This window comes from Triticum dicoccoides, chromosome 1B (assembly GCF_002162155.2).
Source record: "Triticum dicoccoides isolate Atlit2015 ecotype Zavitan chromosome 1B, WEW_v2.0, whole genome shotgun sequence".
Classification (NCBI taxonomy): domain Eukaryota; kingdom Viridiplantae; phylum Streptophyta; class Magnoliopsida; order Poales; family Poaceae; genus Triticum; species Triticum dicoccoides.
The window spans coordinates 270,924,185-270,947,552 of NC_041381.1; positions in this window are offsets into that span (position 1 = coordinate 270,924,185).

Here is a 23,368-nt window from a genome sequence, read left to right on the forward strand (position 1 = left end):
CCTTCATTTGTAAGCAAAACAAATGTATCCAATTTAGGCAGCATCAGATTCTCATGAACATTAGAATCATTACCAAGAAACGAAAGTACCTGATAATTTAATTGGCGTGCACGAGCTCTAGTAATTGGTCCCGTATATGTAGCAGTAGGGGTTGATGAGGACATGACTACCATGGATATGACCAAAAATATTGCATATATGCATATTTGTCAGGTGATTTCTAGTGCAAACTATTCAATAATCTATTTATGTTATCCAGAACAAAAATACTTCACACACTTTTGTGTTTTGTCTAATTGCAGGTGTATGGGACATTTGTACAATCCACATATGAAGATAAGGAAGAAAGAGATGTTTATTTGCTGTCCAAAAAGTTCTCTCACGTCACTTTTGGCCCAAGAGAAGATAGAGTCCAAGTCTCTCACGTTCTGGATTCAGATTCGGACTGCACAGACACATCTGACTCAAAACGCACACAAGTTTTTCATACGGACTCCAAATTGGGTGATTCTTTTTTTGTTGGAAACTAGATTTCGTGCACTTTCCAACCCAATTGGAATCACCTTCAAATTCCTCCGGAGCGTTGAGTTGTGGACGAAACAATCTTATGCTGCAGCAGAATCCGAGTCAAACTACAAGTCCAAAGGTGTTACATCACCTCCACTTGGGCCCATTGGCCTTGTACGACCTAGATTTAGTTTTAGGCTGCCTTGGGACGTCCTCCCACCTCCTTGGCCGCCACCCCTTGCTCCTATATAAGTAGATCCATCTAGTAGCTTTTCCTTGGGATTTGTTTAGTTAAAAGTTAGCCATTGCAACTTCGTGTACTTTGTTTGTGTCCAACGACCAGACCAAGACCGTTTACGGATCCCCACCTTTATCAATACTTCATCTATATTCGCAATATTCAGATTGCTTTATCATATTCTTGCTTGTTCTTCGATTGCTTGCAGGAATAGACCTTCGTGGTCAGGTTGATTGTGCTCTGGCGTGGTCAATAACCTCTCGGAGTTGGTTTAGCGATTGCTAAGGCGCAACGTCGTGCATGTTTGTAGTCGAATCGTCAAAGTCGTCTCCACCAAATCGATAGTTATCATCTCATCGAAAGATCGGGACACCCCCGCCTCTATCAAGTGGTATCAGTTTTCAGGTTGCTCGGTGAGAATTTCCAGTTTTCCTAGATTAGATTTATTTTCTTACCTATTGTCCAAGAAAAAGCCACAAAAAAGAGTTAGATCTATTCATCCTTGGTCCAAGCCAGTCTGAGCCTTTGCAATTTTCTTTTCATTGCTTGCATAGTTGAATTATCGGTTGCATCGTCGTGTCGAGTTGCTGGTCTTAGTGTCTAGTTCGTTTAGAGTTTCGAGTTCTGTTCACATTAGTCACGCCACCGCTGCATCATTATCTCTTCCGCTGTCCATCACCCATCCATCAATTTCCACCCCGTGCTACTGATAGAGGCGGGGGTGTCCCGATCTTTCGATGAGATGATAACTATCGATTTGGTGGAGACGACTTTGACAATCCGACTACGAACGTGCACAACGTTGCGCCTTAGCAATCGCTAAACCAATCTCCTGAGGTTACTGACGATGCTGGAAGCACGGTCAGCCTGACCACGAAGGTCTATTCCTGCAAGCAATCGAAGAACGAGCAAGAATATGATAAAGCAATCTGAATATTGCAAATATATATGAAGTATTGATAATGGTGGGGATCCGGAAGCGGTCTTGGTCTGGTCGTTGGACACAAACGAAGTACACGAAGTTGCAATGGCTAACTTTTAACTAAACAAATCCCAAGGAAAAGCTACTAGATGGATCTACTTATATAGGAGCAAGGGGTGGCGGCCAAGGAGGTGGGAGGACGTCCCAAGGCAGCCTAAAACTAAATCTAGGTCGTACAAGGCCAATGGGCCCAAGTGGAGGTGATGTAACACCTTTGGACTTGTAGTTTGACTCGGATTCTGCTGCAGCATCAGATTGTTTCGTCCACAACTCAACGCTCCGGACGAATTTGAAGGTTATTCCAATTGGGTTGGAAAGTGCACGAAATCTAGTTTCCAACAAAAAACGAATCACCCAATTCGGAGTCCGTATGAAAAACTTGTGTGCGTTTTGAGTCAGGTATGTCTGTGCAGTCCGAATCTGAATCCAGAACGTGAGAGACTTGGACTCTATCTTCTCTTGGGCCAAAAGTGACGTGAGAGAACTTTTTGGACAGCAAATAAACATCTCTTTCTTCCTTATCTTCATATGTGGATTGTACAAATGTCCCATACACCTGCAATTAGACAAAACACAAAAGTGTGTGAAGTATTTTTGTTCTGGATAACATAAATAGATTATTGAATAGTTTGCACTAGAAATCACCTGACAAATATGCATATATGCAATATTTTTGGTCATATCCAAGGTAGTCATGTCCTCATCAGCATGCCATCATCTCCATGCTTGTTCTTGCTCCAATGTTCATCCTTCTCCAAGCTAGGCCCTTCATTTGTAAGCAAAACAAATGTATCCAATTTAGGCAGCATCATATTCTCATGAACATTAGAATCATTACCAAGAAACGAAAGTACCTGGTAATTTAGTTGGCGTGCACGAGCTCTAGTAATTGGTCCAGTATGTATAGCAGCAGGGGCTGTGGGTGTAACAATTGTATTGATGTCCTCATCATCCTCCCCTTCTTGAAATGAAGTCGTCCTCGACGGAAGTTCATCTTCCCCACCCAAATAAGGCTTCAAATCTGCAATGTTAAAAGTGGGACTAACCCCAAAATCTGCAGGCAGCTCAAGTTTATATGCATTATCATTTATTTTCTCTAACACCTTAAAGGGACCATCAGCACGTGGCATTAGCTTTGATTGGCGCAAATCAGGAAATCTATCCTTACGCAAATGTAACCAAACAAGATCTCCAGGTGCAAACACAACATGTTTTCTACCCTTATCTCCAGCAAGTTTATATTTAGCATTCATACGCTCAATGTTTTCCTTAGTTAACTCATGCATTTTTAAAATCAATTCAGCACGTTGTTTAGCATCAAAATTAACCTTCTCCGAAGATGGAAGAGGCAACAAATCAATAGGTGCACGAGGTAGGAAACCATACACAACTTCAAAAGGGCACATCTTAGTAGTAGAATGCAATGAACGATTATAAGCAAATTCAATATGAGGCAAGCATTCATCCCACATTTTCTTATTATTCTTCAAAACAGCCCTAAGCATAGTAGACAACGTTCTATTGACTACTTCAGTTTGTCCATCAGTTTGGGGGTGACAAGTAGTACTAAAAAGCAGTTTAGTCCCCAACTTAGCCCATAAACATCTCCAAAAGTGGCTAAGAAATTTAGTATCACGATCTGAAACAATAGTATTTGGCACACCATGCAAGCGAATAATTTCACGAAAGAACAAATCAGCAACATTAACAGCATCATCGCTTTTATGACATGGTATAAAGTGTGCCATTTTCGAGAATCTATCCGCGACAACAAATATGCTATCCCTCCCCTTCTTTGTTCGAGGTAAACCTAAAACAAAGTCCATAGATATATCCTCCCAAGGAACACTAGGTACAGGCAAAGGCATATATAAACCATGAGGATTGAGTCGTGACTTAGCTTTTTGACATCTAGTGCAGCGAGCAATAAAACGCTCAACATCCCGTCTCATCTTTGGCCAAAAGAAATGTGATGAGGACATGACTCCGAATTGGGTGATTCTTTTTTTGTTGGAAACTAGATTTCGTGCACTTTCCAACCCAATTGGAATCACCTTCAAATTCGTCCGGGGCGTTGAGTTGTGGACGAAACAATCTGATGCTGCAACAGAATCCGAGTCAAACTACAAGTCCAAAGGTGTTACATCACCTCCACTTGGGCCCATTGGCCTTGTACGACCTAGATTTAGTTTTAGGCTGCCTTGGGACGTCCTCCCACCTCCTTGGCCGCCACCCCTTGCTCCTATATAAGTAGATCCATCTAGTAGCTTTTCCTTGGGATTTGTTTAGTTAAAAGTTAGCCATTGCAACTTCGTGTACTTCGTTTGTGTCCAACGACCAGACCAAGACCGCTTACGGATCCCCACCATTATCAATACCTCATATATATTTGCAATATTCAGATTGCTTTATCATATTCTTGCTCGTTCTTCGATTGCTTGCAGGAATAGACCTTCGTGGTCAGGCTGACCGTGTTTTCGGCATCGTCAGTAACCTCAGGAGATTGGTTTAGCGATTGCTAAGGCGCAACGTCGTGCACGTTTGTAGTCGGATCGTCAAAGTCGTCTCCACCAAATCGATAGTTATCATCTCATCGAAAGATCGGGACACCCCCGCCTCTATCAAGTGGTATCAGTTTTCAGGTTGCTCGGTGAGAATTTCCAGTTTTTCCTAGATTAGATTTTTTTTCTTACCTATTGTCCAAGAAAAAGCCACAAAAAAAAGTTAGATCTGTTCATCCTTTATCCAAGCCAGTCTGAGCCTTTGCAATTTTCTATTCATTGCTTGCATAGTTGAATTATCGGTTGCATCGTCGTGTCAGTTGCTGGTCTTAGTGTCTAGTTCCTTTAGAGTTTCGAGTTCTGTTCACATTAGTCACGCCGCCGCTGCATCATTATCCCTTCCGCCGTCCACCATCCCATCTATTAATTTCCACCATGTGCTACGCACTGTTCATTGTCATAATCATAGTTGAGGTCATTCACATCTTCGCCTGATCCAATCTGCATCTTATCTAGTTTGTCTTGGAAAGAGGGAGAAAAAAAAGAGAGAGAAAAAAAAGAGAAAAAAGGAAAGAAAAAAAAGAAAAAGAGAGAGAAGAAAAAGAAAAAAAAAGCGTGAGAAAAAAAAGGAGAGAAAAAAAATTGGATCTATCTAGAATCATTCTCGTACCTGAATTCGGATTGGAATCTGTTTTGCGCACTGTTCAGTAAAACAGGTGTATCTTCCTCATACGAAGTCAGTTTTGGCTCCGTGAGTACTCAAATTGAAGATAGCGACGACCCGCATCTAAATAGTTGCAGAAGCTAGTTCTATATTTGACACCTCAATATCGGCTTCTAAATAGGTCTTTTTGCCCTCCGAAGTTCGTGAACACAACTTGTTCCAATTTTTCAGGCCAGTTTTAGAATTCTTTGACTCCTCATATCAACTCGGAATTGAGTGATTCTTTTTGCATTGGAAAGCTTGAGTTAGTAGCATTCTTTGAAAGAATTTATCAGAAAATTGTCTCAAACTTTTGAAGAGGAAAGTTGGAGAGAGAGTTGTTGTATATCCTGCTTGGCAGTTGTTTTTCATCATTATCTTCACTGCCGTTGTGACCTTCACTTATATCTTACTGTCAAGAGCTACTTAGTATCCTTCATTGATGCTAGTTGTGCTACGCCGTGACCTCATTGGTGTTCTAGGCTCGCGTCTCTAGTACGGTCTAGCCTAGGACCAGCAGAGTACCGTCGTTGAGCGTTTATTCAACATTGCATCTTTGAATTGATTATTGCTAATCTTTTGCTACCATATATAGCCAACCCAGCTCCACATATTTCTACACCGTGTATACGTACGCTCCCTTGGCAATCGCTTTACTCAATATTCGGAGTTACTTGACACCGCTGGTTGCCGATCACCGCCTGCTGCATGGTAAGAACTTGTAAGACATTGATATTTGCTTTACTGTGAGCGTTTTACCACCACATCCTAGTAGTTATAGGAACATTATTTTTGGGTTTTGTTTCTTGTTCTACTAATCATGACAGGATCCAGAGTCAATTCATGGGCTTTGTCGATCGCGGGAGACGTGCCACCACCTTTGCAAATACCACAACCGTTACGAGAGGTGCACAAACATCCAAATGCACATGATCAGGTTAATGTATCTATACCACCATTTAATGGCCGTTTTAAACCTGCTTTATATATTGAATGGGAGTTCGACATAAAAAATATATTTGCTTCCCATAATTTCGATGAACATAAAAAGGTTAAGGTTGCGGTTGGTTCTTTCACTGGTTATGCTTTGGTTTGGTGGAGTGAATATTGTCGGTTACACCCTGATTATATACCTACTACTTGGGATGATTTGAAACTTGCCATGCGACATACTTTCGTCCCTGCTTATTATACTCGTGACATGATTAAGAAGTTGCAACACTTAAAACAAGGTAGTGAAACTGTAACAAAATATTATGATGATCTACAAACTACCTTGTTGCATTCCTCTTTAGAAGAAAGTGAAGATGATTTTATGGATATATTTTGGGGAGGATTAAACCGTGATATTCAAGAGATACTAATTCATGAAGAGTGTTATCCTATGGACCATTTGTTTCATCTTGCTTGCAAAGCTGAACAGGAAATAAAACGACGTGTTGGCCACGAGGAGAACAAGCGCACGATGCACATTCCAAGAGTTGATATGATTGTTCCTTCAACTACTAGGCATACTATGACAACCACATCCGTTGTTGTCAGGACTACATCACCTCCACCATGTGACACATCGCCCCCGAGAGTGGCTACATCATCTGAGTTGATCATAAGAGGTAATGACAAAGGTACTGATCTTCCATCTCTACATGAGAATGATGAATGCCTTGTCAATTTGAATGCACCATCTGATGAGCTACCCACTACTTTGATCACACCACCTATTTTAGAGGACTACGTTGATAATTTGACTTTGCCATGTGATCAAACAACTGAAATACCAACAATTTTGAGTGCACCCATGGAATTAACTATTGATGCAAAAGAACCAATGTTTAATCATTTTGATATGACCTCTAATCTTGGTGATGATTCTGTGTTGAATGACTTATTGCATGTTTGCTTATTTAAGCATGTTGTAGCATGTAAATTTGATGCAAGTAAGGTTTATTCACCAACGTTGGGATGGTTTAATGATGAACATTGTCAATCTTTTGAAATGAATAAGAGCTTCACTTATATGTGCAAACTGAGTTGCAATATTTTCATGCCTTCTACTTCTTGTGCTAATTTTTTGGCTTTAGATTTTATGAACTATGCAAGTTACTCATCTATTCATGTGTCATATATGCAAAAATCAAGGGAAGTAAAAATGGATGACATATACATATACAACATGTACACCTTGTCTTTTTTGTTAGCCACATTTCAGATTAAGCAACGCCGAGGACGGCTTTATTTTCAAGAAGGGGAGGATGATGAGGACATGACTACCATGGATATGACCAAAAATATTGCATATATGCATATTTGTCAGGTGATTTCTAGTGCAAACTATTCAATAATCTATTTATGTTATCCAGAACAAAAATACTTCACACACTTTTGTGTTTTGTCTAATTGCAGGTGTATGGGACATTTGTACAATCCACATATGAAGATAAGGAATAAAGAGATGTTTATTTGCTGTCCAAAAAGTTCTCTCACGTCACTTTTGGCCCAAGAGAAGATAGAGTCCAAGTCTCTCACGTTCTGGATTCAGATTCGGACTGCACAGACACATCTGACTCAAAACGCACACAAGTTTTTCATACGGACTCCAAATTGGGTGATTCTTTTTTTGTTGGAAACTAGATTTCGTGCACTTTCCAACCCAATTGGAATCACCTTCAAATTCCTCCGGAGCGTTGAGTTGTGGACGAAACAATCTGATGCTGCAGCAGAATCCGAGTCAAACTACAAGTCCAAAGGTGTTACATCACCTCCACTTGGGCCCATTGGCCTTGTACGACCTAGATTTAGTTTTAGGCTGCCTTGGGACGTCCTCCCACCTCCTTGGCCGCCACCCCTTGCTCCTATATAAGTAGATCCATCTAGTAGCTTTTCCTTGGGATTTGTTTAGTTAAAAGTTAGCCATTGCAACTTCGTGTACTTTGTTTGTGTCCAACGACCAGACCAAGACCGTTTACGGATCCCCACCTTTATCAATACTTCATCTATATTCGCAATATTCAGATTGCTTTATCATATTCTTGCTTGTTCTTCGATTGCTTGCAGGAATAGACCTTCGTGGTCAGGTTGATTGTGCTCTGGCGTGGTCAATAACCTCTCGGAGTTGGTTTAGCGATTGCTAAGGCGCAACGTCGTGCACGTTTGTAGTCGAATCGTCAAAGTCGTCTCCACCAAATCGATAGTTATCATCTCATCGAAAGATCGGGACACCCCCGCCTCTATCAGGGGTTGTGGGTGTAACAATGGTATTGATGTCCTCATCATCCACCCCTTCTTGAAATTAAATCGTTCTCGACGGAAGCTCATCTTCCTCACCCAAATAAGGCTTCAAATCTGCAATGTTAAAAGTGGGACTAACCCCAAAATCTGTAGGCAGCTCAAGTTTGTATGCATTATCATTTATTTTCTCTAACACCTTAAAGGGACCATCAGCACGTGGCATTAGCTTTGATTTGCGCAAATCAGGAAATCTATCTTTACGCAAATGTAACCAAACAAGATCTCCAGGTGCAAACACAACATGTTTTCTACCCTTATCTCCAGCAAGTTTATATTTAGCATTCATACGCTCAATGTTTTCCTTAGTTAACTCATGCATTTTTAAAACCAATTCAGCACGTTGTTTAGCATCAAAATTAACCTTCTCCGAAGATGGAGAGGCAACAAATCAATAGGTGCACGAGGTAGGAAACCATACACACCTTCCAAAGGGCACATCTTAGTAGTAGAATGCAATGAACGATTATAAGCAAATTCAATATGAGGCAAGCATTCCTCCCACATTTTCTTATTATTCTTCAAAACAACCCTAAGCATAGTAGACAATTTTCTATTGACTACTTCAGTTTGTCCATCAATTTGGGGGTGACAAGTAGGACTAAAAAGCAGTTTAGTCCCCAACTTAGCCCATAAACATCTCCAAAAGTGGCTAAGAAATTTAGTATCACGATCTGAAACAATAGTATTTGGCACACCATGCAAGCGAATAATTTCACGAAAGAACAAATCAGCAACATTAACAGCATCATCGCTTTTATGACATGGTATAAAGTGTGCCATTTTCGAGAATCTATCCACGACAACAAATACGCTATCCCTCCCCTTCTTTGTTCGAGGTAAACCTAAAACAAAGTCCACAGATATATCCTCCCAAGGAACACTAGGTACAGGCAAAGGCATATATAAACCATGAGGATTGAGTCGTGACATAGCTTTTTGACATGTAGTGCAGCGACCAATAAAACGCTCAACATCCCGTCTCATCTTTGGCCAAAAGAAATGTGTAGCAAGTACGTCCTCCATCTTCTTCACGCCAAAGTGTCCCATTAATCCTCCTCCATGCGCCTCCTGCAACAACAAAAGACAGACAGAGCTAGCTGGAATGCATAGCTTGTTAGCACGAAACACAAATCCATCGTTAACGACGAACTTGTTCCACATTCTTCCTTCTTTACAATTCTGCATTACATCTTTAAAATCAGCATCATGCACATATTGATCTTTGATGGTCTCCAAACCAAATATTTTGAAGTCAAGTTGTGAAAGCATAGTATAGCGGCGAGACAATGCATCAGCAATAACATTTTCTTTTCCCTTCTTGTGTTTAATGACATAAGGGAAAGTCTCAATGAATTCAACCCATTTAGCATGTCTACGATTCAGTTTAGCTTGACTTTTAATATGTTTCAAAGATTCATGATCAGAATGTGTAACAAATTCTTTGGGCCATAAATAATGTTGCCATGTTTCTAAAGTCCGAACAAGAGCATATAATTATTTATCATAAGTAGAATAATTCAGACTAGGCCCACTCAATTTTTCAGAAAAGTATGCAACATGTTTGCCATCTTGTAATAACACAGCTCCTAATCCAATTCCACTAGCATCACATTCAAGCTCAAAAGTCTTATTAAAATCAGGAAGTTGGAGTAAAGGAGCATGTGTCAACTTATCTTTCAATACCGTGAAGGCTTCTTCCTGTGCGGTACCCCAAACAAAAGGCACATCCTTCTTTGTAAGCTCATTGAGAGGTGCAGCAATGGTGCTGAAATCTCTCACAAAACGCCTATAGAAATCCAGCGAGGCCAAGAAAACTCCTCACTTGTGTGACCGTTTTGGGCTGCGGCCAACTCTCAATAGCTTCAATCTTGGCTTTATCAACTTCAATTCCCTGTGGAGTAACAACATAGCCAAGAAAAGATACTCGGTCGGTGCAAAAGGTGCACTTCCCAAGGTTACCAAACAAACGTGCATCACGTAGAGCAATAAAAACAGCACGTAAATGTTCCAAATGTTCTTCCAAAGATCTGCTATAAATCAATATGTCATCAAAGTAAACTACCACAAATCGTCCAATGAAAGCACGTAAAACTTCGTTCATTAATCTCATGAAAGTACTAGGTGCATTAGTTAACCCAAAAGGCATGACTAACCACTCATATAATCCAAACTTAGTTTTAAATGTTGTTTTCGATTCATCTCCCAATTTCATACAAATTTGATGGTATCCACTACGCAAATCAACTTTGGAGAATATTGTAGAGCCACTCAGTTCATCAAGCATATCATCTAGCCTAGGAATAGGATGACGATAACGAATAGTAATATTATTAATGCCTCTACAATCAACACACATACGTGATGTACAATCCTTTTTCGGCACTAGAATAATAGGAACAGCACAAGGACTAAGGGACTCGCGTATATAACCTTTGTCGAGAAGCTCTTATACTTGACGCAAAATCTCCTTCGTCTCCTCTGGATTGGTAGGATATGGTGCACGGTTTGGCAGTGAAGCACCGGGAATTAAGTCAATCTGATGCTCAATCCCTCAAATAGGCGGCAATCCCGGTGGCACGTCTTGTGGAAAGACGTCAGCGAACTCCTGCAAAATGTTAGTGACAGCAGGAGGCAAAGAGGAAGGCACGTCCTCGAATGAAAATAATGCCTCTTTGCACACAAAAGCATAGCAAACAGATTTGCTGAAATCTAGCTCATCAATATCAGATTTGGTGGCAAATAAACATGCAGTTTTCAATTTAATTTCAAAAGCAACACTAGATGGTTTATTATTAGGCTTCATTTGTTGCTCAAATTCTTCTGCCACAATCTGATTTTTCACTCTTATTCTTCTCCTATTTTGCTTTATTAGCTCTATTAATATCATATTTCAAAATGGAATCAGGAGTCATAGGAAGCAAAGTAATATTTTTATCCTTATGAACAAGAGTATAGTGATTGTTTCTGCCATGGTGTACAGAATTTTTATCAAATTGCCATGGTCTACCAAGTAATAAGGAACATGCTTGCATAGGTACCACATCACAATCAACATAATTAGCATATGTAGAGATACTAAAATGCACACGAACAGTACGTGTTACCTTAACCTTGCCACTGTTGTTGAACCATTGGATGTAGTAAGGATGTGGATGTGGTCTTGTGGTGAGAGAAAGCTTCTCCACCATCTCCATGCTAGCCAAGTTGTTGCAACTCCCTCCGTCTATGATGACGCGCACAGAACGTTCATTCACAACTCCCTTGGTATGGAACAAATTGTGCCTCTAATTTTGCTCAGCTTGTGTGACCTGCACACTCAAAACACGTTGAGCAACTAAACATTCATACCTGTCAGCGTCTTCAAGAGCCATGTATTGCGTCTCATGATCAAAATCATCTCCACCATGTTCTTCACGTGTAATAAGAGCCAAAGTCTCCTCATCATAGTCACTAGCGGACTCATATCCACCACCCTCGATAGCAATCATCACACGCGGAGATTTGCATTCTCTCGCATAATGACCTCCTCCCTTACAACGACGACAAATAATATCACTTGTGTGCCCTGTTGATGCCATGGAAGAAGAAGAACTCTGTGCAGGCCCGGCAGGTGCGCTCTTGGCAGATAATGGTGGTTGTGCCTGTTTTCTTGTATCACGGCTGGAGGAGGCACCTGATTGAGGTGCTGGTGCAGTTGAAGTAGAAGATGCACGCGGTGTCCATGATGAAGGTCGGCCTGCAGAAAAGTTAGTTCGCGCCAATGCTTGTCGATCCTGCACTTCACGTTCAGCTTTACAAGCAAGATGGAATAAACGAGTGATATTAGTATACTCCATATAGTCTAGAATGGTCTGAATCTCTCTATTTAATCCACCCAGAAAACGCAAGCATAGCTTCATTCTCCTCAACAATACCACAGCGAATCATGCCAGTTTGTAATTCCTGATAATATTCTTCTACAGAATTTTTCCCTTGTCTTAAACGCTGCAATTTTTGAAGCAATTCACGTTGATAATATGGTGGAACCCAACGCGTACGCATAGCAGTTTTCAAAGCAGCCCAAGTAGTTGGAATAGGATATAATCTACAATGTTCAGACCACCATACACATGCAAAGCTAGTGAAAGCACAAACAGCAGCAGCAACCCGTCTCTCCTCAGGATATTGTAAACATGTAAATCGTTGTTCAGTTTCTAACTCCCAAGTAAGATATATATCAGGAACATATCTACCCTCAAATGGTGGAATATTCAATTTCAGTTTAGGAATATGGACATCATCTCGTACCTGAGGTGGTGGTGCAGGCCTACCATTACGAATATATACCTGAGGTCGACCTGCTGGTGGTGGTGCTGGTGGCTGCACGTAGTTCAGATTTTGATCAACCTCATCCTCATAATCGCCCGCATACTCATCATCCTCCTGGGTACCAGCAGCAGGAGTAGCACGAGCCAAAGAAGCATCAACAACAGGAACAATAGCACCAGAAGTTTGGCCATCCTCAATAGGAACACGCTTCGCTCGTCCATACTGATTCGGAAGGAGGCGTTGTTGTTGTTGTTGCAGAGGTGCGATAAGTGCAGCTGGCGATGGTGGTGAAAAACGCGCGAGCAATTCATTAAACTTGCTATCAAGCTTTGTTTCGAACGTCTTCTCAATGCCATCTACCTTCTCCATGGCCTCGTCAAATCTGTTTAGCACATCTTGCACCTGTCCACTCATCATTTGCTGAAATTTATCATGTAGCTGTTTGTTCGTCAGGTTCTCCCAATCAGTCTCATCGGCTTGTGATCCTACCATGGTTAGCAGCAAATAGAAACACACAAGAATATGATCCTACAGACTACTAAGAAGTGGTGGTGGTGTATCACAAACCCGTCAAGCAAATCTCAAATTCTTACCAGTTCTTACCCAGCAACAGGTGGTGATCGGCAACCGTTGTAGTCAAAACTCTCAAAGCTTGGATAGAGCGATTACCAGGGAGAGTCAAACGCACGACGTAGATGTATGTGGAGCTGGGAAGGCTTATAATATGGTAGCAAAAAAAGGATCAGCAATAATCAATTCAGAGATGCAAAGTTGAATAAACGCTCACCGACGGTACTGTGCTGGTCCTAGGCTAGACTGTACTAGAGACGCGAGCCTAGAACACTAACAAAATCACGGCGCTGCACGTAAACAAGGGAAAAGCACACTCTGGATTTTTTTTCGCTTTTTTTTGCGCTGTTTTTTTTTGCGCTGCTTTTTTTTTGCGAAAAATCACTATAATGGCGAGTGTCTCAAAACTCTTCCCAGGTCAAACTGACAGGATGGGCACGAAATTTTTTTGACCAATTTTTTTTTCGACTGCCCATACCCAAAAACTGGAAACGGGTCAAAAAAAACTTTCTATAACGGCGACTGTCTCAATACGCTTAGAAACACCTAAAAATAGGATAACCAGAATTTTTTTTGACAAATGCGTTTTCGAAAAATTTTGGGCCTAAACGGAGGGTGGTTTCCAGACTCTTTTTTTTTTGAAACCTACTCCGGTAAGGAAACACGAATCGGAATCTAGATGGATCTCGAAAACAAACCTAATATGACAAGAACTCGGATTGGTGGTGGATATATGGTGGTAGATGGCAGCGGTGGTGGTATATGACAGCGGTGGTGGTATATGGATACGGATTCGAAGCGGTGGCGGATAAGCGGTGGTGGTAGATGGCAGGGGCGATGATGATGGTGCGGCGGCGGCGTGACAACTTATGACCAGAACTCGAAACTCGAAAAGACTAGACTCTAAGACCAGCAACTAGACACGACGATGCAACCGCAAATTCAACAAAGCAAAACCCTAAAAAGATTATGCAATGGCTCAGACTGGTTCGGATATGATGAACTAACCCTAATTTTTTTGTGGCTTTTTCGTGGACTATAGGTATGAAGAAAAGACTCGATCTAAACTACGAAAAACTGTAAAATCTCACCGAGTAACCTGGAAATCTGATACCACTTGATAGAGGCAAAGGTGTCTCGTCTTTCGATGAGATGATGGATATCGCTTTGGTGGAAGTCGACTTTGACGATCCGACTATGAACGTGCGAGGATGTCGCGCCTTAGCAATCGCTAAACCAACTCCGAGAGGTTATTGACCACGCCGGAGCACGATCAACCTGACCATGAGGGTCTGTTTCTTGCGAGCAAACGAAGAACAAGCAAGAAACTGAGATTGCAATCTGGATATTGCGAATATAAGATGAAAGCTTTATTGATCAAGGTGGGGTTCTGTGACGCCTTTGTCTGGTTGTTGAACACAAACGAAGTACGCGAAGTTGCAGCTATGGCGAACTTTAATCTAAACAAAACCCAAAGTCTAAACGGTGCCCTAAGGGCTGTATATATGGAGGAAGAGGGGGGAATTTCGTGGCCCTTGGTAGAGGGGTCCGAAATCAACCCTATCTCTTGTTTCCCCACACATACGGACTCTAAAATAGCCTATACTTATGTATTTCGAAATTACAAGGGCCTGGCCCAATAATAAGGTGACGCAGCACCTAGAATAGCCTCGGGACGAAATTTATGAAATGGCATCTTGTATATTTCGTCCAAGGCTTCATGCACCCATTATGGTGGCTTCAAAGTCCTGAAATCATCACTTGTAACTCCGTTCTTGTTCTTGCTCCAATGTTCATCCTTCTCCAAGCTAGGCCCTTCATTTGTAAGCAAAACAAATGTATCCAATTTAGGCAGCATCATATTCTCATGAACATTAGAATCATTACCAAGAAACGAAAGTACCTGATAATTTAATTGGCGTGCGCGAGCTCTAGTAATTGGTCCCGTATATGTAGCAGTAGGGGCTTTGGGTGTAACAATGGTATTGATGTCCTCATCATAGTTGGAGAAGGTTGAGGTGAGATGTGCGGACTTGGGCGTTAGGGCTCGAGTTCGCGGAGATGGATAAGCCAAGGAGGAAGAAGGCGCAGGTAAAAGGGTTGGATCTTTATCCCCTTATATGGGCGGACGAAAACATGCGTCCCCATCGGCCTGATAAAACTCGCTTATCTCCCAAGCGCCGCAATCAATGGCGCGGTTGGGTTACCCACGTCCGTATTGATGGGAATCCCGGAATAAGGGGAACACAATCTCTGCTTCGACAAGACGTGCCAAGGAAACCGCTTCACTAAACACGCTGAGGTGGTACAATAAAACGATTCGAGTAAAGGCTTGGTAGTAGTGTGACGTCACGCCACCAAATACGTCAGCAGATTGAACTTATGTAAATATTAATCTCTCTACGGTGGTATGTGGAATTTATTTTGCAGAGACGGACACTATCCTGGTGTTCACAATCTTCTATAAATTATTCGGAGAAGGAACCCGCCTTGCAACGCCGAAGACAATATGCGCGCCGGACTCGTCGTCATTGAAGCCTGGTTCAGGGGCTACTGAGGGAGTCCTGGACTAGGGGGTGTCCGGATAGCCGAACTATCATCATCGGCCGGACTCCAAGACTATGAAGATACAAGATTGAAGACTTCGTCCTGTGTCCAGATGGGACTTTCCTTCACGTGGAAGGCATGCTTGGCAATACTGATATGTAGATCTCCTACCATTGTAACCGACTCTGTGTAACCGTAGCCCTCTCCGGTGTCTATATAAACCGGATGGCTTTAGTCCATAGGACGAACAACAATCATACCATGGGCTAGCTTCTAGGGTTTAGCCTCCTTGATCTCGTGGTAGATCTACTCTTGTAATACCCACATCATCAATATAAATCAAGCAGGACGTAGGGTTTTACCTCCATCAAGAGGGCTTGAACCTGGGTAAAACATCGTGTCCCTTGTCTCCTGTTACCATCCGCCTAGACGTACAGTTCGGGACCCCCTACCCGAGATCCACCGGTTTTGACACCGATAGCAGTCCTTAAAAGTACTTCATTTTCTTGTGCGCTTTTTGCCTGACTGCCCCAAAATTTCTTGTCCTCTATAGTGGAGATATCGTTTCCACATATATATTGACCAATGCCAGGAATGCCCTTTTGTTCTTGGCTTTCACATGTATGAGTTACAGCATGCCATCCGGCGAAAACAAGGAGAATAAGGCATATAGCCGCTAGATTTTCTTCAATTTACGGCCAAATGAGATTGCCCGGATCATAGAGCTTCTGCAGAAAGGTACGTTTGTCCCTACCAGGGGGGATAATGTCTATAAGCAACATAATCTCTCGAATTTCCTTCAAAAGGAAGTGCCAATGGGTTTAGAAACTTGTGTAAAAACAGTGACGAATGATGTTCTTTGACTTTCAGGGCCAAAAAGTCATGTTTAAGTCTGAATTTGAGGGTACTCTGGGCCTCCTGGTGCAAGCGGGGATTAGTTTTTTGGATTCGCGCACTCGCCGCGAGCAGTTTGAGTACTTATGGGTCTGACACGGACTCCTAATGAAAAAATTATGACCGTCTTAGTGAGCATCTGTCCATTTTATGGCAGTCCTTGAAAGTACTTCATTTTCTTGTGCGCTTTTTGCCTGACTACCCCAAAATTTCTTGTCCTCTATAGTGGAGATATCATTTCCACATATATATTGACCGATGCCAGGAATGCCCTTTAGTTCTTGGCTTTCACATGCATGAGTTACAGCATGCCATCCGGCGAAAACAAGGAGAATAAGGCATATAGCCGCTGGATTTTCTTCAATCTACGGCCAAATGAGATTGCCCGGATCATAGAGCATCTGCAGAAAGGTACGTTTGTCCCCACCAAGGTGGCTAATGTCTGTGAGCAACATAATCTCTCAAATTTCCTTCAAAAGGAAGTGCCAATGGGTTCAGAAACTTGTGTGAAAAACAATGACGAATGATGTTCTTTGACTTTCAGGGCCAAAAAGTCCTGCTTAAGGCTGAATTTGAGGGTACTCCGGGCCTCCTGGCGCAAGCGGGGATTAGTTTTTTGGATTCGGGCGCTCGCCGCGAGCAGTTTGAGTACTTATGGGTCCGACACGGACTCCTAATGAAAAAATTATGACCGCCTTAGTGAGCATCTGTCCATTTTATGGCAGTCCTTGAAAGTACTTCATTTTCTTGTGCACTTTTTGCCTGACTACCCCAATATTTCTTGTCCTCTATAGTGGAGATATCGTTTCCACATATATATTGACCGATGCTAGGAATGCCCTTTAGTTCTTGGCTTTCACATGCATGAGTTACAGCATGCCATCTGGCGAAAACAAGGAGAATAAGGCATATAGCCGCTAGATTTTCTTCAATCTACGGCCAAATGAGATTGCCCGGATCATAGAGCATCTGCAGAAATGTACGTTTGTCCCTACCATGGGGGCTAATGTCTATGAGCAACATAATCTCTCGAATTTCCTTCAAAAGGAAGTGCCAATGGGTTCAGAAACTTGTGTGAAAAACAACGACGAATGATGTTCTTTGACTTTCATGGCCAAAAAGTACTGCTTAAGGATGAATTTGAGGGTACTCTGGGCCTCCTAGCGCAAGCGGTGAGTATTTTTTTTGGATTCGCACGCTCACCGCGAGCAGTTTGAGTACTTATGGGTCCGACACGGACTCCTAATGAAAAAATTATGACCGTCTTAGTGAGCATCTGTAAATTCTATGGCAATCCTTGAAAGTACTTCATTTTCTTGTGCGCTTTTTGCCTGACTGCCCCAAAATTTCTTGTCCTCTATAGTGGAGATATCGTTTCCACATATATATTGACGAATGCCAGGAATGCCCTTTTGTTCTTGGCTTTCACATGTATGAGTTACAGCATGCCATCCGGTGAAAACATGGAGAATAAGGCATATAGCCGCTGGATTTTCTTCAATTTACGGCCAAATGAGATTGCCCGGATCATAGAGCTTCTGCAGAAAGGTACGTTTGTCCCTACCAGGGGGGATAATGTCTATAAGCAACATAATCTCTCGAATTTCCTTCCAAAGGAAGTGCCAATGGGTTCAGAAACTTGTGTAAAAATAGTGACGAATGATGTTCTTTGACTTTCAGGGCCAAAAAGTCCTGCTTAAGGCTGAATTTGAGGGTACTCCGGGCCTCCTGGCGAAAGCGGGGATTAGTTTTTTGGATTCGGGCACTCGGCGTGAGCAGTTTGAGTACTTATGGGTCCGACACGGACTCCTAATGAAAAAATTATGACCGTCTTAGTGAGCATCTATCCATTCCATGGCAGTCCTTGAAAGTACTTCATTTTCTCATGCGCTTTTTGCCTGACTACCCCAAAATTTCTTGTCCTCTATAGTGGAGATATCGTTTCCACATATATATTGAGCGATGCCAAGAATGCCCTTTAGTTCTTGGCTTTCACGTGCATGAGTTACAGCATGCCATCCGGCGAAAACAAGGAGAATAAGGCATATAGCCACTGGATTTTGTTCAATCTACGGCCAAATGAGATTGCCCGGATCATAGAGCATCCGCAGAAAGGTACGTTTGTCCCTACCACGGGGGCTAATGTCTATAAGCAACATAATCTCTCGAATTTCCTTCAAAAGGAAGTGCCAATGGGTTCAGAAACGTGTGTGAAAAACAGTGACGAAAGATGTTCTTTGACTTTCAGGGCCAAAAAGTCATGCTTAAGGCTGAATTTGAGGGTACTCCGGGCCTCCTGGTGCTAGCGGGGTGTTTTTTTTGGATTCACGCGCTCGCCGCGAGCAGTTTGAGTACTTATGGGTCCGACACGGACTCCTAATGACAAAATTATGACCGTCTTAATGAGCATCTGTCCATTCTTTGGTAGTCTTTGAAAGTACTTCATTTTCTCGTGCGCTTTTTGCGTGACTGCCCCAAAATTTCTTGTCCTCTATAGTGGAGATATCGTTTCCACATATATATTGAGCGATGCCAGGAATGCCCTTTAGTTCTTGGCTTTCACGTGCATGAGTTACAGCATGCCATCCGGCGAAAACAAGGAGAATAAGGCATATAGCCGCTAGATTTTCTTCAATTTACGGCCAAATGAGATTGCCCAGATCATAGAGCATCTGCAGAAAGGTACGTTTGTCCCTACCAGGGGGGCTAATGTCTATAAGCAACATAATCTCTCGAATTTCCTTCAAAAGAAGTGCCAATGGGTTCAGAAACTGATGTGAAAAACAGCGACGAATGATGTTCTTTGACTTTCAGGGCCAAAAAGTCCTGCTTAAGGCTGAATTTGAGGGTACTCCGGGCCTCCTGGCGCATGCGGGGAGTATTTTTTTGGATTCGCATGCTCGCCGCGAGAGGTTTGTGTACTTATGGGTCCGACACGGACTCCAAATGACAAAATTATGACCGTCTTAGTGAGCATCTGTCCATTCTTTGGCAGTCCTTGAAAGTATTTCATTTTCTCGTGCACTTTTTGCCTGACTGCCCCAAAATTTCTTGTCCTCTATAGTGGAGATATCGTTTCCATATATATATTGAACAATACCAGGAATGCCCTTTAGTTCTTGGCTTTCACGGGCATGAGTTACAGCATGCCATCCGGCGAAAACAAAGAGAATAAGGCATATAGCCGCTGGATTTTCTTCAATTTACGGCCAAATGAGATTGCCCGGATCATAGAGCATCTGCAGAAAGGTACGTTTGTTTCTACCAGGGGGGCTAATGTCTATAAGCAACATAATCTCTCGAATTTCCTTCAAAAGGAAGTGCCAATGGGTTCAGAAAACTTGTCTGAAAAACAGCGATGAATGATGTTCTTTGACTTTTAGGGCCAAAAAGTCCTGCTTAAGGCTGAATTTGAGGGTACTCTGGGCCTCCTGGCGCAAGCGGGGATTAGTTTTTTGGATTCGGGCACTCGCCGCGAGCAGTTTGAGTACTTATGGGTCCGAGACGGACTCCTAATGAAAAAATTATGACCGTGTTAGTGAGCATCTGTCCATTCTATGGCAGTCCTTGAAAGTACTTCATTTTCTCATGCGCTTTTTGCCTGACTGCCCCAAAATTTCTTGTCCTCTATAGTGGAGATATCGTTTCCACATATATATTGAGCGATGCCAGGAATGCCCTTTAGTTCTTGGCTTTCACGTGCATGAGTTACAGCATGCCATCCGGCGAAAACAAGGAGAATAAGGCATATAGCCGCTGGATTTTCTTCAATCTACGGCCAAATGAGATTGCCCGGATCATAGAGCATCCGCAGAAAGGTACGTTTGTCCCTACCACGGGGGCTAATGTCTATAAGCAACATAATCTCTCGAATTTCCTTCAAAAGGAAGTGCCAATGGGTTCAGAAACGTGTGTGAAAAACAGTGACGAAAGATGTTCTTTGACTTTCAGGGCCAAAAAGTCATGCTTAAGGCTGAATTTGAGGGTACTCCGGGCCTCCTGGCGCTAGCGGGGAGTTTTTTTTTGGATTCGCGCGCTCGCCGCGAGCAGTTTGAGTACTTATGGGTCCGACACGGACTCCTAATGACAAAATTATGACCGTCTTAATGAGCATCTGTCCATTCTTTGGTAGTCTTTGAAAGTACTTCATTTTCTCGTGCGCTTTTTGCCTGACTGCCCCAAAATTTCTTGTCCTCTATAGTGGAGATATCGTTTCCACATATATATTGAGCGATGCCAGGAATGCCCTTTAGTTCTTGGCTTTCACGTGCATGAGTTACAGCATGCCATCCGGCGAAAACAAGGAGAATAAGGCATATAGCCGCTAGATTTTCTTCAATTTACGGCCAAATGAGATTGCCCGGATCATAGAGCATCTGCAGAAAGGTACGTTTGTCCCTACCAGGGGGGCTAATGTCTATAAGCAACATAATCTCTCGAATTTCCTTCAAAAGGAAGTGCCAATGGGTTCAGAAACTGATGTGACAAACAGCGACGAATGATGTTCTTTGACTTTCAGGGCCAAAAAGTCCTGCTTAAGGCTGAATTTGAGGGTACTCCGGGCCTCCTGGCGCATGCGGGGAGTATTTTTTTGGATTCGCGTGCTCGCCGCGAGCGGTTTGTGTACTTATGGGTCCGACACGGACTCCTAATGACAAAATTATGACCGTCTTAGTGAGCATCTCTCCATTCTATGGCAGTCCTTGAAAGTATTTCATTTTCTCGTGCACTTTTTGCCTGACTGCCCCAAAATTTCTTGTCCTCTATAGTGGAGATATCGTTTCCATATATATATTGAACGATGCCAGGAATGCCCTTTAGTTCTTGGCTTTCACGGGCATGAGTTACAGCATGCCATCCGGCGAAAACAAAGAGAATAAGGCATATAGCCGCTGGATTTTCTTCAATTTACGGCCAAATGAGATTGCCCGGATCATAGAGCATCTGTAGAAAGGTACGTTTGTTCCTACCAGGGGGGCTAATGTCTATAAGCAACGTAATCTCTCGAATTTCCTTCAAAAGGAAGTGCCAATGGGTTCAGAAAACTTGTCTGAAAAACAGCGATGAATGATGTTCTTTGACTTTTAGGGACAAAAAGTCCTGCTTAAGCCTGAATTTGAGGGTACTCCAGGCCTCCTGGCACAAGTGGGGAGCTTTTTTGGATTCGCGCGCTCGCCGCGAGCAGTTTGAGTACTTATGGGTCCGACACGGACTCCTGATGACAAATTTATGACCGTTTTAGTGAGCATATGTCCATTCTATGGCAGTCCTTGACAGTACTTCATTTTCTCATGGGCTTTTTGCCTGACTGCCCCAAAATTTCTTGTCCTCTATATTGGAGATATCGTTTCCACATATATATTGACCGATGCCAGGAATGCCCTTTAGTTCTTGGCTTTCACGCGCACGAGTTACAGCATGCCATCCAGCGAAAACAAGGAGAATAAAGCATATAACCTCTGGATTTTCTTCAATTTACGACCAAATGAGATTGCCCGGATCATAGATGATGTAGGGTGGAACCGTATAGAGAAGATCTTTCATGAATTGGAGGTGGAATCCCCAAGAACAAGATGAACAATGGAGGGAAAACAAGAGGAGCATTCATGAACAAGTCAAATCACACATCCACTAGACAATCAAACACATAAGATCCACAAGGTACATGAACAACAAAGGGAAATAAGATACATGGTAGAGTTCATCCCAAATCCTATGAAGGAGATGAGGGCTTGATGATCCTATGATTGGGATCCTTTCCCAAGAAGGAGGTCTTGAGCTAGGTCACTCCAAGAGGAGGTCTTGATCTCCTAGTGGAGTGGATCCATGGAGCAAAGCTCTCATATGTCTAACATATCCTTTTCTAAGTCTAAATGGAGGAGATGAAGGAGTATATATAGTCCTAGGCAAAGAGGGGAATAGGTGGGGGTGAAATGGTAACACAAGAGCAAAGGCCGCAGCATCACCCAGGGGGGGCCCCGTGTGCACGGGGTAAGTGAGGCCCGTGCGCACGGGGTATCCAGGGACCGAACGCGAGGGCCCATGCGCACGTGGTCCATGAGGCCCGTGGACACGGGGGTCCCGTGGGCACGGTACACGCCCGTGCGCACGGGGTCTTCAGGACCGTCAGCCTGGGAGGCCCGTGGGCACGGGGTCGGAGGGGCCCGTGCGCACGGGGTCGCCTGGGAGCTGCTGCCTTCTTCTTGTCGCTTCCTTCTCCGCTTCCAGGCTTCCCTCTTGGATGGTGTAGATGTTCTCTTCCGCATGAACTCGTCCTCGCTATGTTTGAAGCTCCGACAATAGCTATGAATGCACACGGAAGGAATGTCAAGTAGTATACCATCCTCAAAGGGGTCAAGTGAACACATTTAAAGGAGATGATTCACCTTTATGTATGTGAAGTAGATGTGGCACGTGTCACTTGCCACACGAACTCTTGATATGGTGATGTCCATAGGATGCTCTGCATCATCCCCTCCCCCTTGGGAAAGATCCGACCTCGGATCGAAATCCAAATCACCATGGGAAAGACATGATGGCGTCGTGTAGAAGTGGACGATCACCAAGCATTCGTCATCTTGTAGTTCCAAATGGGCACTCTCCAATTTCGCACTGTCTTGTAATTCCTTCAAAAGTAGCAAAGATAACAAGCACTTGGAAAAACAAATGTGGTTGTCGTAAGAGCAAAACCAAGCATTCAAGAGGTGTTTCACCCAACAAGTGTTGTCATCAAGCATAGCATATGGTTTGACAAAGAAGTGTGTCATGGCATTTGAGCATATAAATTGAGCACAATCAAGTATATCATGGGAACAAGCATGCAAATGGGA